The 16,410-nt window shown below is 27.6% G+C and overlaps 2 long non-coding RNA genes across 7 annotated transcripts in view; one reads left to right on the forward strand and one right to left on the reverse strand.

Moving 5' to 3' along the window:
* The window catches only part of LOC147816018 (uncharacterized), a 46,497-nt gene that overhangs the window by 21,672 nt on the left and 8,415 nt on the right, over positions 1–16,410 (reverse strand). The gene's annotated exons all lie outside the window — the stretch shown is intronic.
* On the forward strand, positions 21–6,214 carry LOC147816019 (uncharacterized). 2 transcript variants are annotated; one of them, XR_015431587.1, is made up of 3 exons: positions 21–468; positions 2,086–2,934; positions 5,950–6,214. It is a non-coding gene; the product is annotated as an uncharacterized LOC147816019 (long non-coding RNA). The 2 variants fall into 2 exon arrangements; XR_015431586.1 differs by lacking the exon at positions 5,950–6,214 and having other exon boundaries at positions 2,086–2,129; positions 2,848–3,168.

The raw sequence follows: 16,410 nt of genomic DNA on the forward strand, positions 1-16,410 counted from the left end.
GCATGTAATGAGCATCGCACTGTCTTGGCTGACCGCCCTCTTATAACCCTAAACTTTGGCGATCAGCTGAAATGGGTGATTGCCAAACGAAATCTATCGCCAACTGCTTGGATGCCCGCTTTTTGAACGTGATTGAAAATGGCGAAAATGTTTGAGCTGGAAGTACTCGGAATGATTAAGCAATGAAACGAATTCGCTAGGTAAGTCATATTTTTAATTGTAAATTTACTATATTATCTCCAATGTTCTTTCGAATGCTAAGAGCTGCACCATTTGCTCAATTAATTCAAAATGCCTTGGATATTTTTACTTGCTACCCATATATTCCAACTACCTCACTACTGAAATCAGTTATTTTGCATCTATAGTTTCCTGTCATATCATAAACAAAATTATTTTTCAAAGCCATTTTCTAGATTTGATTGAGCTGGATTTTATATTTTGTCATCATGAAAATTTTATTTACAGGTAATTCTTATTAATTAAAGATTTATAATATAAGTGTATGTTTTAAAAGCATTATATTTTAAAAAATCATGAGATTTTGTTAATATTAAGAGATCATACTAAATTTCCTGAAAATGCAAAGATTTAGAATTTAAATTACATAGTTTGTTTTCCTTTATGTGTAAAATTTATGTATTTTTGAAAATCATAAACCAAAAGAAAAAATTTTCATTTATCAAAGTTTTTCCATGTTTCCAGAAATCTTTAGTTAGATTGTCTAAAATTAGCAACGCAGTTTAGTAATGAAATTTTTTAAATTTAAATGATGAGTTGATTTACGTTTATTTCAGAGACATAATACAAAGAGATTTTTTTTCTAGAAAATATGTTAATTAAATTTTATTTTGATAGGAAGCTTTTGTATTGAATTTTCTTCATAACAGGGGAGAGTTCTTAAATCATATTCAAAATAGTTTTGTTTCAATTTTATTATAAACTTATGTTAAAAAGAAATTCTAAATATGAATCTGTAAAGAAACAGAAAAATTCTTATTTTGAATTTTAGATAATATTTATCATTTTCGTTCACAATTACTGCTCTTATTATTCTTTTAGATTGTCTAAACTATTACATAAATTATGAGCATGCATACTATAATCAAGAAATTTTATTCTATATGTATCACATTTATGTGCAAAACAATTTGTACACATAATTTAATTTTTATTTCAAATGCATATAAAATTATTATATTTCTTTAGAATATAACTCATATTAACAAATTAATAACAATTTAAATTAACTTATTTAGATTTTAATTTGAAATTAAATTTTTCATTTACTACAAACTATTTATATTTTTTTCTATCTATAATTTTTATTTTCTCAAAATTCCAAGATTTTTTACAGTTAATGTTTAAGTCAAAAACTACTATGTAAACCAAACCTTGCTTATTTCTTCTGTACTTCTGTCCCCTTTACTCTTTTTACTAAGGGATTCCATGGTGACATATTTAACTGTTTTCTTAAATGTTTAACCTTATTGAGATATTGATGTTGTCGCAGATGAATGTATTAGCAAAGATGGCATTCATTAAAACTGACAGGGCAATATTCAGTCTGTGAAGAATGCATGACTAAGTTGCTAAAAAGAAAGTGTATGTATACACGACTTTATGTTTACTTATATATATGTTAACTAGATTCATGAAAACATTGTACTCTTGTCTTGACATTTAAGCCTGATCACCACAACTCAGCCCATTCAAACAAGAGAGAGTAGTCAAAGAACTGCATCAGACTTAGCACTTTGATGCTGTAAGGAAAAATATTCAGTAGAAAGTGTTTTTTTCCCTGATATTCTTCTTTGTACTACTTTACACAATGGAGAAAAATGTTTAGAGGCAATAGAATGTTATGAGTTAATTTAAGTACTAATTCTCACAACGGTTGTGGTTCTGCCCCTGAGGGACAGAGGGAAGATCGCTAAGAACATTGCCCCTGAATTATAAATACTCTTTCACTTTAAATATATTTGGTATATACAAAGTAACGTTATACAAAACTAAGTTGAGAGATTACTGTAATAAAAATTTGTCTATTGCACAGAGATTCATCTAATTTTATTCTTTTTTTAGCTTAAATGACAGACAGATTAAGAGGAGCCAATACGAGTATTTCAGTTAGTATCAGTAGTTAGTACTATTGCTACTAGTATAATGTTTTTTATTTTGATTATTCAACTAATTGTATATTAACTGTGGCATTTTAAGTGTTTTAGTTTTTTTTTCTTCAACTATATTGTTGTAGTATTCTGTTTGCAAATTAAAATTTTAATAAAATAATAAAAGTCAAAATAAATATCTTTTAATGTTTATCAGTATTTGTCTTTAATCAAATGTAGGTTAAGAAAAAGTCAATGTTTTGCTGGTTATTATCTTCCTCTATTATTATTAAACAATAAATTTATTAATATATTTTTTATATTAATTATTTTAAAAATTATTTATTCTATTTGCTTTATCAATTTTAGAAATTTATTATTTTAGCATTCAATCTCTAAAAATGGTGAAAGATTTTAAAAGTATTTAAATCTTACCTCTTAATAAATGAATTATCATGCATAAGTATTCAACATGGTTGATTTTTACTTATAAAACTTTCAAAGTAATGTAAGGTCTCTTTTTTCTCCCTAAATGACATATGGGCTAAAGAAGAAAACAGAAAAAAAAGCAATGAAAAGTTTATAAACTTTTATTATTAAACCATATTTTTGTTAATATTGCTTTGATGCTGTGGTTATTTTTTAAAGATTTGTATTTTCCCCTTTAAGGTTAACATAGTTCTTGTATCAGAAAGTTAGTTGTTTATGTTATTTTTTAAAAAATTTCTTATTTCAGCCATCAGTCTGTTACTGTCTGATCGGAAAAACCAGAATTAAGTTTGCAAGTTGTGTGGTATAAGAGGCAGTCTAAAAGAAATATGAGGTTTGTTTTTTAATATTTGATTCTATTTAAATTTTACTTGCTGATTTAGTAGTATTAGCATAATTCATAACACAAATATTTATCATGTTTTCAAATAAACTACAGTTACATAGTTTGGGCATAGTTATCCAGTAGCACAGTTTATTACTAGCAGTTTAGATGTAGAAACCATTATTTATTTCTCTTGAAACCATTATTTATTTATTTCTTAAGTTATACTTTAACAATACAAAGTTGAAAAAAAGCCCCTTTTTTTCTCTTTTGAATAAAAGGTTAAATTAATAGTATGTTACACCCTAAACTTAAAGTTACCAATAAGAAGTTATCAACTTTCCTTGATTTAGCAAGTTGAAGCAAGCCAGTCATTGGCAATTTTTTTATTTTTTTTATTCTAAAATTAGAACTGAAAAATCAAGTATTTCTTTCCTTATCAATGAGCAAGAAAAGTATTTTTAGAATATAATTTTGCAAAAAAGAAATTAATTGCTTTTGTATTTTTCAGCTATTTTATTGCTTCAACTCTTTATTTATTCTGTTTTTTAAATTAAAAATCAACTGAGGATGCAGATTACAACAGTTTTGGCTATACCAATCATTTCAATTAATGTTATTATAATGCTTTTTTAAATTTGCTGTTGTGTTTTTGTCAGAGTGTAGTGTTTTGTAAAGTTTTGAAAAATTCTTGGAATTAATCATGGACTTGGTAATTTAAAATGTAGATTTTATTATATTGCTAGTTTTTGAAATTTGGATTACATGTGCTAAAGTTTTTATGCTTACATACTTCATTATTTGTTTGATGATGCAAGAATAACATTACTACTATAAATGATATTTTTAAATTAATATTAAAATTTTGAATAATATTAAGGGTTCATGAATCAATAATCGAAAAGAACAAGTTCTGTTGTATCACAATTTGTGCTTCATGTTTTGTTTATCCAGTTGCAATGCTTTTAGTTTTCTTCCAGGTTGTTATGATCATCAGTTATTGTGATGCATCCTTAAATGTAGAGAGAAGGCTCCTTCATCGACTGAATTTTCAACCATGCTGGCCTGAGAATTATTACGATTTCCAGGTCAGTGCTTGTTGAAATTCCAGTTTTGATCCGTCGTTTCCAGTTTTCTGTCAAATCAACATTAAGAAGGAAGTTATGATATTGAATAAGTATAAATTTTAATTTGTTTTAAAGATATATTTAATCTTGGTTTGTTTACGGAGTTAATATATTACGTTGTACTATATTTTATATTAACCTTACCTATTATTAATATTTATAGTTTTATATAAAGAAAATTCTATTAAAAATATATGTATATATAATTTATATGTATTTTAATATCTTACATAATTATTAATATGGTATCTCATCAAATTTTGTTTCATTATTGTCGCATCATTATTTTTTAAACATTTTTTGTGGTTAAAAGTCCAAATTATTTTTTGTTGTAGTGAGTAAAACAATTAATTGCAAGAAATATGAAGAATTTCAATGTACTTTTACTATGTCTTATTGCCTTTATTAAATTTTACATACATTAAAGTTTTAGATTTTGTGTTTACGTTTTTTATTATTTGTAAGATTCTACTTATTAAACATTTCTGTAAATGACATTTTTAAATCTAATATTATAGTTCAGAATAATATGGAGAGACTAGTATAGAATTTGAATAGTTGAGAAGAAGCACAAGTAAGTAGCAATTGTATCACAAATTGTAATTTGTGCGTCTTCGTGTTTTGCATATCTAGATTTGTTGCAAGTTGAGACTTTCTTTTCATCAACTAATCAGGTGTATCTTTTAAAAGCTCCTTCAGCATGTCTTTGTCTTAAATGGGAGTGATGAAATTGCTTGTTATGACCATAATTTGTCGGAATAGAAATACCTACTGGAATACATGCTGTCAAAGACTTGTGTTGATGCTGAGTAAGTATAAGTGTCACATTTCTTGCCTAAATAATTGTTAGTGTGACAATTTCACTTGCTAGTCATTTATTGTTGCTGCCTCTCTGCATAAATCTAAAATTGGTATGCACCTCCGACATATTTTATATTTGTAGATATTTTAATCTCTTACATTATAATTAATTAGGTATCTTTTTCATTGCATTATATCTATGTGGGGTAAAGCAATTTTTTGTGCTTCTAATTATTATATTGGATATAGTTACTTATAATAGTATGAAAATATGCATATTTGAATTAGTTACTTGTGTATATTGAATATTATTTGAAAGGAAATATGAATGACTAATAAGTTATACTTTAATAATACACGGTTGGGAAGAAATCAGTTTTTTTTTCCTCTTTTGAAGGTTAAATTAGTATATTACACCCTAAATTTAAAGTTACCATTAATAAGTTACCAATTTTCTTTGTATAAATATCTTCAAATGGTATAAAAAATTGTTTTACATTTTATTATATTGCTACTTTTTAAAATTTAGATTACATGTGTTAAAGTTTTCTGTTTACATACTTCATTACTTGTTTAATGATGCTATGATTACATTACTACTATAAATAATACTTTTAAATTAATATTAAGAGCTCATTAATTTTAATAATTGAAAAAGCACAAGTTGTGTTTCATGTTTTGTATATGCAGTTGCAATGCTAATAGTTTTGTTCCAGGTTGTTATGATCATCAGTTAATGTGATGCATCCTTAAATGTAGAAAAAAAGGCTCTTTCATCCACTGAATTTTTAACTACTCTGACCTGAGAATTATCAGAATTGCCAGGTCAGTGCTTGTTGAAATTCCAGTTTTGATTCTTCAAAAATTCTGGGTACTCCAAATCAACATTATGAAGGAAGTGGAAATATTGATTTAGTATACATTTAAATTAGTTTTAAAGATATATTTAATAATGCATGGGTTATTTACAGAATTTATATATTATATAGTAGTATATTTTATATTGACTCTATATTAATTTGATTGAGTTAAGAAAATTGATTCAGGGTTATCTTTATAAATATAATGCTTTTAATTTTTTTTTTTTTTTTTACAGATTATTACAATTTTCAGGAATCTTTTCATGAGTGGAATTTTAGAACTTAAGTGACTTTTTTGTAAGCTGTACTGTGATCGTTTTCTTCTAATTAGAAGAATCTGTTTGCTTCACTATTTATAAAAATTTATGCTAGGCTGTAATTAAAGTGTAGAAAATTTAACAATTACTATGATTTTTCATGAACATTATCAATTAGCTCAATATCAATATTATCAGTATCAATATTTTAATATGAAATGCAAATGCATACTAACAATGTACCACAAATTATTTTATAAATAATATATGTGTGTGTGTATCTCTTTCCATAATGATTGAACGAAAGTTCTAAAATATTTATTAAAAAAATTTATCAGGGCCATGAAATTCAGCTAATTATGGAGCAAAAAACCAGGGTTGGGAATTTTTAACTTAATTTTTTCAGTGGTAAAATATTTTAGGCAATTAATTAAAGTTGTTTTATTAGACTATTTAAAAAGTATTTCCTAAAAACGTTTTCTACCATTAATATTTTAATAAAAAGTAAGAAATTTCCCTTTTTCCTATACATTATGTTAACAAGTCTACTTACAAATATAAATGTATTGGAAGCATAGGTATAGGAGTGAGTTATGCTGGCTCTTTGCTCCTCAGTTCTATACATAAAAATGCTGTTCTTCAGAATTATATAATGTCCTTTTTCCAGGGTAGGTATATAGTTCAATTACTTATAAATTAAAGATATCTTGTTTTATTTTTCTCTTGACATAATGAAAGTTTTAATATTAAAGAACATGGAAATTCTTATGAAACTTTTAGGCATAACACAATATACTTATAAATAATGCAGTATTGGATAAATGCATTTATTACTTTAAAAAACTTTAAAAAAAAATATCGAATCCCTGAAAGAACCGATTCAGGTTTTTTCAAGGAATGGGTTTTTCCAATTTCGTCTGATTTTGTCTTCATTTCTTTAAATTTTTGTAGTTTAGTCTTGCTGCATAAATAAATACCATAAATTTTATTCCTAACCAAGCCATTAATAATAATTATTTAAACATTTCATTATCTATGTCATTAGTCACAAGTAACAATACTATTTTAAATGAGAGTAAAAAAGTCCAATTACCTTTGTAGGATTTACCTATTCTGTTTTAAAATAGAATTATAAAAAAAAACTGCTAAATGTTTTAACAAAGAATTAAATTATTTATTTTAATTCAAATAAAGTTTTTTACTTGGTTGTTGTTAATTTACGTCGCATTAGAGCTGCACAATGGGCTATTGGCGACGGTCGGGAAACATCCCGGAGGATGATCCGAAGACATGCCATCACAATTTTGATCCTCTGCGGAAGGGATGGCACCCCGCTTCGGTAGCCCGACGACCTGCGCGCGAAGTCGAGCACTTTACGGTAGCACAGTTTAGCGAGGACCAATACCGCACACCCTCGGTCCCTACGCAGACTGATCCAAGTGGTCACCCACCCGCACACTGACCGTAGCCAGTGATGCTTGACTTCGGTGATCTGCTGGGAACCGTGTCTTAACGTCCACTGCGGGACGGTAAAAATTTTAATAATATTACAAAATAGCATACAATGCCTTTTATGTAGAGTTTCATTAGAATGAATTTATTTGTAAATATTAGTTAGAATATTAGACTTAGAATATTTTCACATCCTACGAAAAATATAAATATTAAGGAATAAAAGTTCAAATTATATTATCAATGTTTGAATTTCCTTATGGGTGTAATATTCTAATTTTAAAAAAATTGTTCATTTAAAATTAAATTTTACATTACAACCGAAATTTATTGTAACAAAAAGTTTAGGACCAGATATCAAATTCGTAGAAGTATGCTCCGAAATGCTATTGAAATATGGGAAATGTTGCAACAAGTTTTTACGGATTCGTTATCGAACTAATGAATGAACAACCGGTATAATAATTAACGTTGTAATGATACACTCAAGAGCCAAAACATTATGACCACCTCTTAATAACGAGTTGGCTCACCTTTAGCCCGTAACACAGTTGCAACCCGCCTTGGCATGGATGCCACAAGTCCTTGGTAGATGGCCGGAGACAGATTGTACCAGATGTTTAAGCAACGGTCACACAAATCCGAGATATTGCGACTCAGTGGTCTTTGAACTCTGAGCTGCCGTTTCATGACATCCCAAATGTGTTCTATCGGATTGAGATCCGGTGAGATAAGTGGCCAGGACATTAACTGGAATTCAGCGTCATGTTCCTGGAACCAGTCCAACACAATTTGAGCCTTGTGACACGGAGCGTTGACCTGTAGGAAAATTCCATTTCTAGCTGGAAAAACAGAGGCCATGTAAGGGTGCAACTGGTCCGCAATGATGTTCAGATACCCTGTAGCATTCATGGTCTGCTCTGCCACAACCACGGGCCCCAGTGACGCCCAAGAGAACGTCCCCCAAAGCATGATACCGTCACCACTGCCTGTGTATGACCTACAGTACATTGAGGGAGCAACTGTTCGCCTGGAAGACAGCGTATCCTGACGCTGCCACGGTGGGATGAATGATAAACCGTGATTCATCTGACCAGGCAACTCTCTGCCACTGATTCATGGACCAGTCGCGATGTTCCCGGGCCCAGCGCAGGCGTAGTTGGCGATGACGCTTGGTTAGCAAAGGCACACGAGTGGGACGTTTGCTGCGTAGCCCCATATCCAACAGTGCCCGCTGAACAGTGTGCTCTGATACTACTCTACTTGACCCTGCATTGTATTGGGCTGTCAGCTGAGCCACTGTCTGGCTCCGGTTTTGCTTCACCAAGCGAAACAATCCCCGACGACCTCTTTCTTTGATAGCGTGTGAAAGTCCAACACCATGTCGTCTACTGCTGGCTTCACCGTCATTCATCCACTTTGCATAAGCACTAACAACTGTAGATCACGAACAACCCACGAGTCATGCAGTTTCGGAAATACTTGTTCCGAGCCTTCGAGCCCTTACAATCTGCTCTCTATCAAAGTCGCTTAGATCCGCAGCCTTTCCTATCACACACAGAAGTAAGTGAAAGAATGATTCTTCAAACTCTCCAGCAACAGTTAATACCACTTCCACCTGATCACGTACCTTCCACGTCATCCAGGAGAGTTCGTTGCAAAATGTAGGGGTGGTCATAATGTTTTGGCTCTTGAGTGTATAAAAAATAAACTTCTCCAGAAATCTTGATAATTTTAAATAATTTTTTTATTATTTTATGTATTTCTTTAATAAATTATATATTAATGTCTTGTCTACAACCAATCATTTCTTGTTTACATAGCCTCTAAGATGATTTAAGGAGAAATTTAAGACAAAACAATAATAAAAGGATGGATACGAACAAAATTGATAAATTGGTTGCATATAAAACTATCCTCATTTGTCCTGATATTTAGTTTTCAGTCATCTCTTCAGAAGATCTTTGTTGATAGAAAATATCAATTCAAAGATTTTGTAAAAATCGATTTGAAGAATCAAAAGATTTAGAATTTTGATCTAACATCTTTTTATTCGCATAATAGTGCTAGTAAAAATAGCAAAATCTAATAAATCAAACTTGAGGACCGCACGCTGTGTATATACAAAGTTAATTTAAGCTCTGTGATTTTAACCAGTTTATAACATCTCAAATTTACAATCCGCTATTAATATTTAATAGGATAAATGTATCCTAAATTTAAACATTATACTATAACTTAATAGTAAAGTAGAAAATTTCTTAATTAAAAATTTTTTTTCTTTCTCCCTTTAAGTAGCACTAAAACTTAATTAACTTTATTTCAGATTCATTGCGCATAAAAAAGTAATATTCATGCCGTGTAAAATGCATATACAAATCTTACTTAACACTAGATTGCCTAAGGAAGTCATTTTGACCGCTTTTTCATTTTCAAAAATTGTACGAATAATAATGCATAAATTTTTTTCCCAAGTGAAGTAATTTTTATTCCCTTAATATTTATTATTAGCTTGTTATATAACTGTAGATAATATAAAAAATTATAAAAATTACATAAATTAATTTTTTTACACATTAGCCATTCTTTCAGAATGCAATCATTTTGATTGCTTTTGGGCAATATAGGTATATAGGTAAAAATACTATAGGTAAAAGGGCAGTATGGGTGAAAATTACATAAATTAATTTTTTTACGCATTAGTTACTCCTTCAGAATGCATAGTAATACTTTTTCAGAGTGCAATATAGGTAATACTAAGTTTCAGTCTTTCTAGTATTAATTAAAAATGTAGTAAAATTTTTGTGATATAACTTTACAAAAAGGTTTTCATGTCTCCTTTTCAGCCGTGTTACTGAAGACCGTAAACTCTTAAATTACCGGTAGAGGAATATTTAGAGTATGTATTTTTTATTGTTCTTTGTACTGCGCTGAAAATTTAAGGAGTTACTCGTTTTTTTTTTTTTTTTTTTTTTTTTTAAATCCTGAAATGTGCCTCAAGAACGATTGCAAAATTCACTTTTTATTTATAGCATGTGAGCAGAATACCTTTTCTTCGTATGGACTGAAAAAAGCAAACAATGAATTAATCAGTGCTTAACCACATTGTGGAATATGCACAAGACAGAAAGACATAACAATTTAAAAAAAAGCGAAAATTTTTTAAATATTTTTATATAGTATTTAATTTAGCCTTAACGCTTGACTTTACATAATTATAATGAGCGAAACACATTTTCAGTTGTTCGTTATGATTAAACAGGGTCATGTTATGCACGAAAAAGATTTGCTAGATTTTTAAGAAACATATTATTTTACATAAAATGGTTTGATTAAAAAATATAACTAAATGTATTAATTTATATCAATTTATTTTAGAAGTTAAAACCCAATTTTTAAGCTGAAATAGTTTATCTACGCAAATATCTAATTTCAGAAAGAAATTTTCCATCCTTATAAGTTTTTTTTTTTAATATCTAAATTTAATTTGTTAAAATCAATTATATATTGTTTATCTAATCTCTTCTGCCTTGATCTTATTTTCTTAAAAAAAATAGTTTTATTTTTAAAATTCAGTGATTTTTTTACGGAAAAAAAAAAGGCAGTTATTGTTTAGAGAATATAACTATGATGAAGTTAAATTTATTCCTGTTCTGTTTTCTGCTCTAAATGAACTCTTAATTATCAAATCGTATACTGTTTATTAACTTTACTAAATGAATATAACAACAGTTATTAATTAGTTATTTGTAGAAAAAAATTATAACGAAATCATGTAAATATTAAAGAAGTTATCAAATACCTGAGTAAAATTTATATAAAATTTTTAAAAGCTTGTTTTATACATCTGAGAATGCATCCAAAGATTTTTTTTATCGCTAAATAGTGTCAATTTGAATAAAAAAAATTTCAAAATTTCAGGAAATTGACTTGCATAACGAATAAAAGAAATTGAATAAATTTGCAATACATCGTAGTAAACTTGATATTTAGTGATAATCGATATACTTATATTTATTTCATTTAATGCCCAGACCAATTATATAAAAAATCATTATTATTGATAAAGGTTCAATTCTAAAAAAAGGACACATAAGTCATCTCTGCTAGAGTTAGCTAACTAGAAAAAAAATTCAAGTAAAGAAGAGTTAATCACTATATAGAATATATCATACAGTTATATTCAATATGAGTTTTACAATATTTCATTCATGTCAACAGGGTGCTCTACAAATGGGGATCTGAAATTTGCAAGTAAAACAAACACCATATTCTTAGAAGAATAAATAACTGGTGTTCATTTAGCATATGATACGAACATGCATGAGTAGTGCCTCTTAATGTAGTTTCTAGAGAGTTACGGGTGCGTGTGGAACACTTGAATAAAATGCTAGTTATTGAATTAACTGCTAAACGTCAGTCCTGAGATACAGTTGCAGATACATAAATTATAGTTTTGAAACAAATATTTATCACTCTAAACACAAATCAGCAGGAAAACTTCATGAAAAAAAAACATTCTCACGTGCTTATGTAAAAACTGAGATATGCTTTTATCCTGACATTATATGTAATTAAATTAAATAAGTGGCAATGAATGATTTAAAAAAACAAACGTAACACATTATTAAAAAAAGAAGGAAAATAAAACCAAAGCATTTACGCATGATATTGATTACTTTTTTTTTCAAACCTCTTCTTAACGTACTTTATGAATATTCAACTAATCATCTAAATAATAATTTTCTAAGAAAAATTACGATCGCAACAGAATTACATAATTGGGTATAAAATATTATACAGCTAAATTTCCGAAAGCAAATATAGAAGGAAAAAAAAATCTATACACAGAAATCAATACAAGTATATGTACCTTTGTACTATGTTAGCACTTTGTTGTAAAATACCTTGATAAGTATGAATACTATTTAATTCGTTAGAATCCGGAAGAAAGAAAAAGAGAGTACATATAGTATATTTATTTGATTTGAATTAACTCGCATGAGTCTGAAAAAAAAATACGCTTGCAAAACTTTCTTGCAACGATTTTTAAAAATAATTATTAGACGATTTCACCACTAATTTAAAAAACATATCATCAAAGAAAGCTCTTATTTTATTAAGCATTCAGTTAATTCCTTCTCCTCAGTTAAGTTCATTGACAGTTAGATTTTTATTGGATGTCATTGATACGTGACACCGATATGGTTGACACTGAGATATGATCACACACAAAAGTATCAAATTTAAATTAAATAACTGCCATTTTTGAAGAAGATAATTCAGTTGTTCTCTAATCCGGGCAGTTAATATATATTTTACGAATCCTTATAAGTAATGGAATAAAAAACGTGTGTAGGGATCAAATTAATATTTAGGAGAGAAAGAACGCACACGCTGCTGAACTTTGATCAAAAGCATGATATAACGAGGTTAATAAGAGATGAAGGATTAAAATCATCTGAAATTATTTTTATCGAGAACAAAGTTTTTAGGCGTTTGTGATAGAAAGCATATTTCAAAAAAATCAACAGGTATTTTTTGTCTCTTCCTGACTCAAAGAACATTTGGTTAGAAATTTTTTTTTCTCCAGATATATCAGATATTTCAATATACATATATCAGATATTTCAAAATACATATATCAGATATTTCAATATAACATATATCAGATATTTCAATATGACATACTAGAATAAGTTATTAGTAAAATAATAAAATCATAGGAACCCGAGTACTTAAGTTTTTTAATTTTAACACTGTAAAAAAAAGATTTATTTTATCATTTGGATATTTTCGCCATTACAAATATAATACTATTTGCTCGAATTTTATTCAGATGTTGACAAAAGACAACCTGATGAACCGTCAAATTTTCTAACAGTAATGTAGAAGAATCATTTTTCACTTAAAAAAAAAATAATAATAATGGTAAGAAGGGAAGCAGAAAATAAATCAGTTTATTGAATCAAATTATACAGGCAAGTTCATCATAATTCCAAATTCTGGACATTCTGGACGTATCAGTTTTATAATAAAGCATTTACTCTGGTTTTTGGAGTGGTTAATAATGGTATAAATATTTTTCTTCCTTGCTTGAATAAAAATTTGAGAAAACAATCATATTTTGCATTATACGTGAAGGAAAACCACGAAAATATCTTTCAGATGGCTTGATTCCATTTAGAAGTTCAGTAATCGCAATGAATTTTTTTTTATAATGAATCATTTTTCAGCATCTTTGAGAGACTTCTTTGTGACTATAACGAGATGTTATTCAAATTTTTGTAGTTTTTAACCGAAAATCAAAGTAACTCGCTATTTTAGTATCGGAATAAAACCATATTTACGTTATAAAAATAATTATGTTTATAAAAATAATTAAGTTATAAATAAATTAAAGTTAAGTTAAAATAATTAAGTTAATTAATTATTTTAATTAATTAATTATAAATTAAGTTAAAATAATTAAGTTAATAAATAATTAAGTTGTAAAAATAATTAATTATAATCAAGATTAAATTGAAATTAAAATTATCAAATTTCGCGTTACACGCTATGAAAAACAGACAAAAATGTTTTTCAGATCGCTGTTATTGGTATATAAAATAAAATAATTTGCAATTTAAGTATCGGAGTAAAAATTATAGATAAACATTTTTTCATTGTTATTATCCTTAATAGATAGGGTACCATCTTTCTGAACAGAACGAAAAGCTCTTCTTATTAACTCAACCCAGAAATCAAAGTGTGAGCTTTTTTATTTTGTGAATGTAATGAAACACCCTTATTATGCTTAATTCAATTCAGAGATCAAAGTAATTAACAATTTAAGTATCAGAATACAATCATATTCATGAAAGTTATAAGAATAATTTATTTTAATGAAGATTAAATTAAAGTAATCAAATTTGTGTTACATGCGAAGGAAAACCACGAAAAAGTCTTTTAAATTGCTTAATAGTAATAGGTTTCCAGCTTAATGTTGATTATCGCAATAAAATTATTTTTTAATAATGAATAATTTTTTTTTAATCATCTTTGATAAATAGTAAATGCTGTGAAATGCTCTAAATTTTTTTTGTACTTTTTTGAATTTTTGTAGGCCACCCAGATATCAAAGTTACTTGTAATTTAAATACAGGAATGAAATTATATTTTGAAAGACTTCTTGAATGAAAATAATTAGAATTTAGATTACGCACAAATGAAAACCATGAAAAAGTTTTAATAACTAACTAACTGAACGCTAACAGGCAATTATGAGACTCTATCTCAGCAATTATTAACATTTTCCAATTTATTGTTCTTCATGAAATTAAATGCTTTGGGCAGCTTAGATTGCTTATAAAACTGTTCTATTTTATTTTAATTATTTTATTTATTTTTTAGTTACTTTTATATTTTTTATATATTTTTAATAAGCACTTAAATTGTTTTTTTAATATTTATTTCAAGTATTTGAATTTCAGAACAATATAAAAATCAATTTTTTAAAATACATTAATTTTTTCATTTAAAATTTACAAATTATAAATCTTTAAAAAAAATTTGTTCAGATTTTTCTGGCACAGAGACAGAATGTTATTATTTATCATAACAATTTATGAAAATCAAATAAAAAAAATAGAGACCGGTGATGTGTCCAATGTTTCGTTCACCCTGACATCTGTTTGGTACAGTGATTGATCTTTCCATCTTTATGTCTTTGTTTGAGTATACGCAAGCAAAGGAGAGGATACAAGCATCTATATTCATTGTCTACGAAGTACTTCGATTGGTTTAAATAAATTATCAAACTGAGCATGCGCGTTATTAAAATTCTGCCAAGCAAAAATGCTAAAAGCGCCATTCTAGTAAACCTGACAAAACGATTAAGCGATAACGATGAAAACGATGATGTAATCGACCAATCAAATGCCTCTATTTATTAAAAAAGCGGTCAGCCAAGCAACAGCCAATGAGCATCTATGCAAAATTTCAATAAGATAAGGCAAAACAATATTTAAAATATCCCACTTACCAATAGAGAAAATAACGAAACAGGTTTTGAGCTGCAGTAACTGCACTTATATTTAAAAAAGAATGAAACGGGGAAGAGAAGTGTAAAAGAATGTAAATAAAAATTGCTGATGAGTTAAGAAAAGTTATTGAATACAGTTATCATTCAATATCAGTTTAAATCACTGACTCATTAACCTTTACTATTGAGAAAATAGCTGCAGCAAAATTTAAAAAAATAAACTAAAAAATAAATTTAATTCCTAAAATATTTAATGAGATAAACACATTTAAAAAATATTCATCATTTATTAATCAAACAAAAAAGTGGTGATAAAATATCGAAAAAACGAGTAAAATAAAAACTAGTAAGTAAATAAAACGAGTAAATTTGTTAACTAGCTATATCTCAAGATTTGAATGTCAAAGATAAATTTGACATCAATTCCAATTTAACTCTCAATGAAATAATAAAAGTTATAAAAACTTTTACAAGCCTTAAAAGAGCTGAATCTTAAAAATGCTGCTTATAAAATAACAAAATCTTTAAAAAAAAAATTGAAGCTATTTTTTTAATAATATATGACATTTAAATTAAAACCATTAAAATTAAACAAAAATACAGAAATTAATTTAGCCACTGTAGTATTTGTAAAGTTTAATATTGAAACCTTTTTTTTAAATTTAAATGTAGAATACCAGTTAATAAAATTAGCCACTTAATACAATCAAACTTCCTAAGAATGAATAATGCTTTATTAAGTGACAGGCACTGTATATTATTAAAAGACAAGTCTTGCTGCAGCTCCCTATAAGAAAATGGGTTTTTAAAACTTTTATAACTTCTTCTCTAACTAGGACAAAAAAAAAGTTTGGGAGAGATGAAAACGAATTTGTATTTAATATTGAAATCTGAAATTTAATGATTTACTCATAATAAGCTTAAAAGTATATTTGGTTACCGTTAATAATAAAAAATAAATGAAA

This window comes from Parasteatoda tepidariorum, chromosome 2 (assembly GCF_982258835.1).
Source record: "Parasteatoda tepidariorum strain Cologne lab strain chromosome 2, Ptep-v5.0, whole genome shotgun sequence".
In the NCBI taxonomy this organism is placed as follows: Eukaryota; Metazoa; Arthropoda; class Arachnida; order Araneae; family Theridiidae; genus Parasteatoda; species Parasteatoda tepidariorum.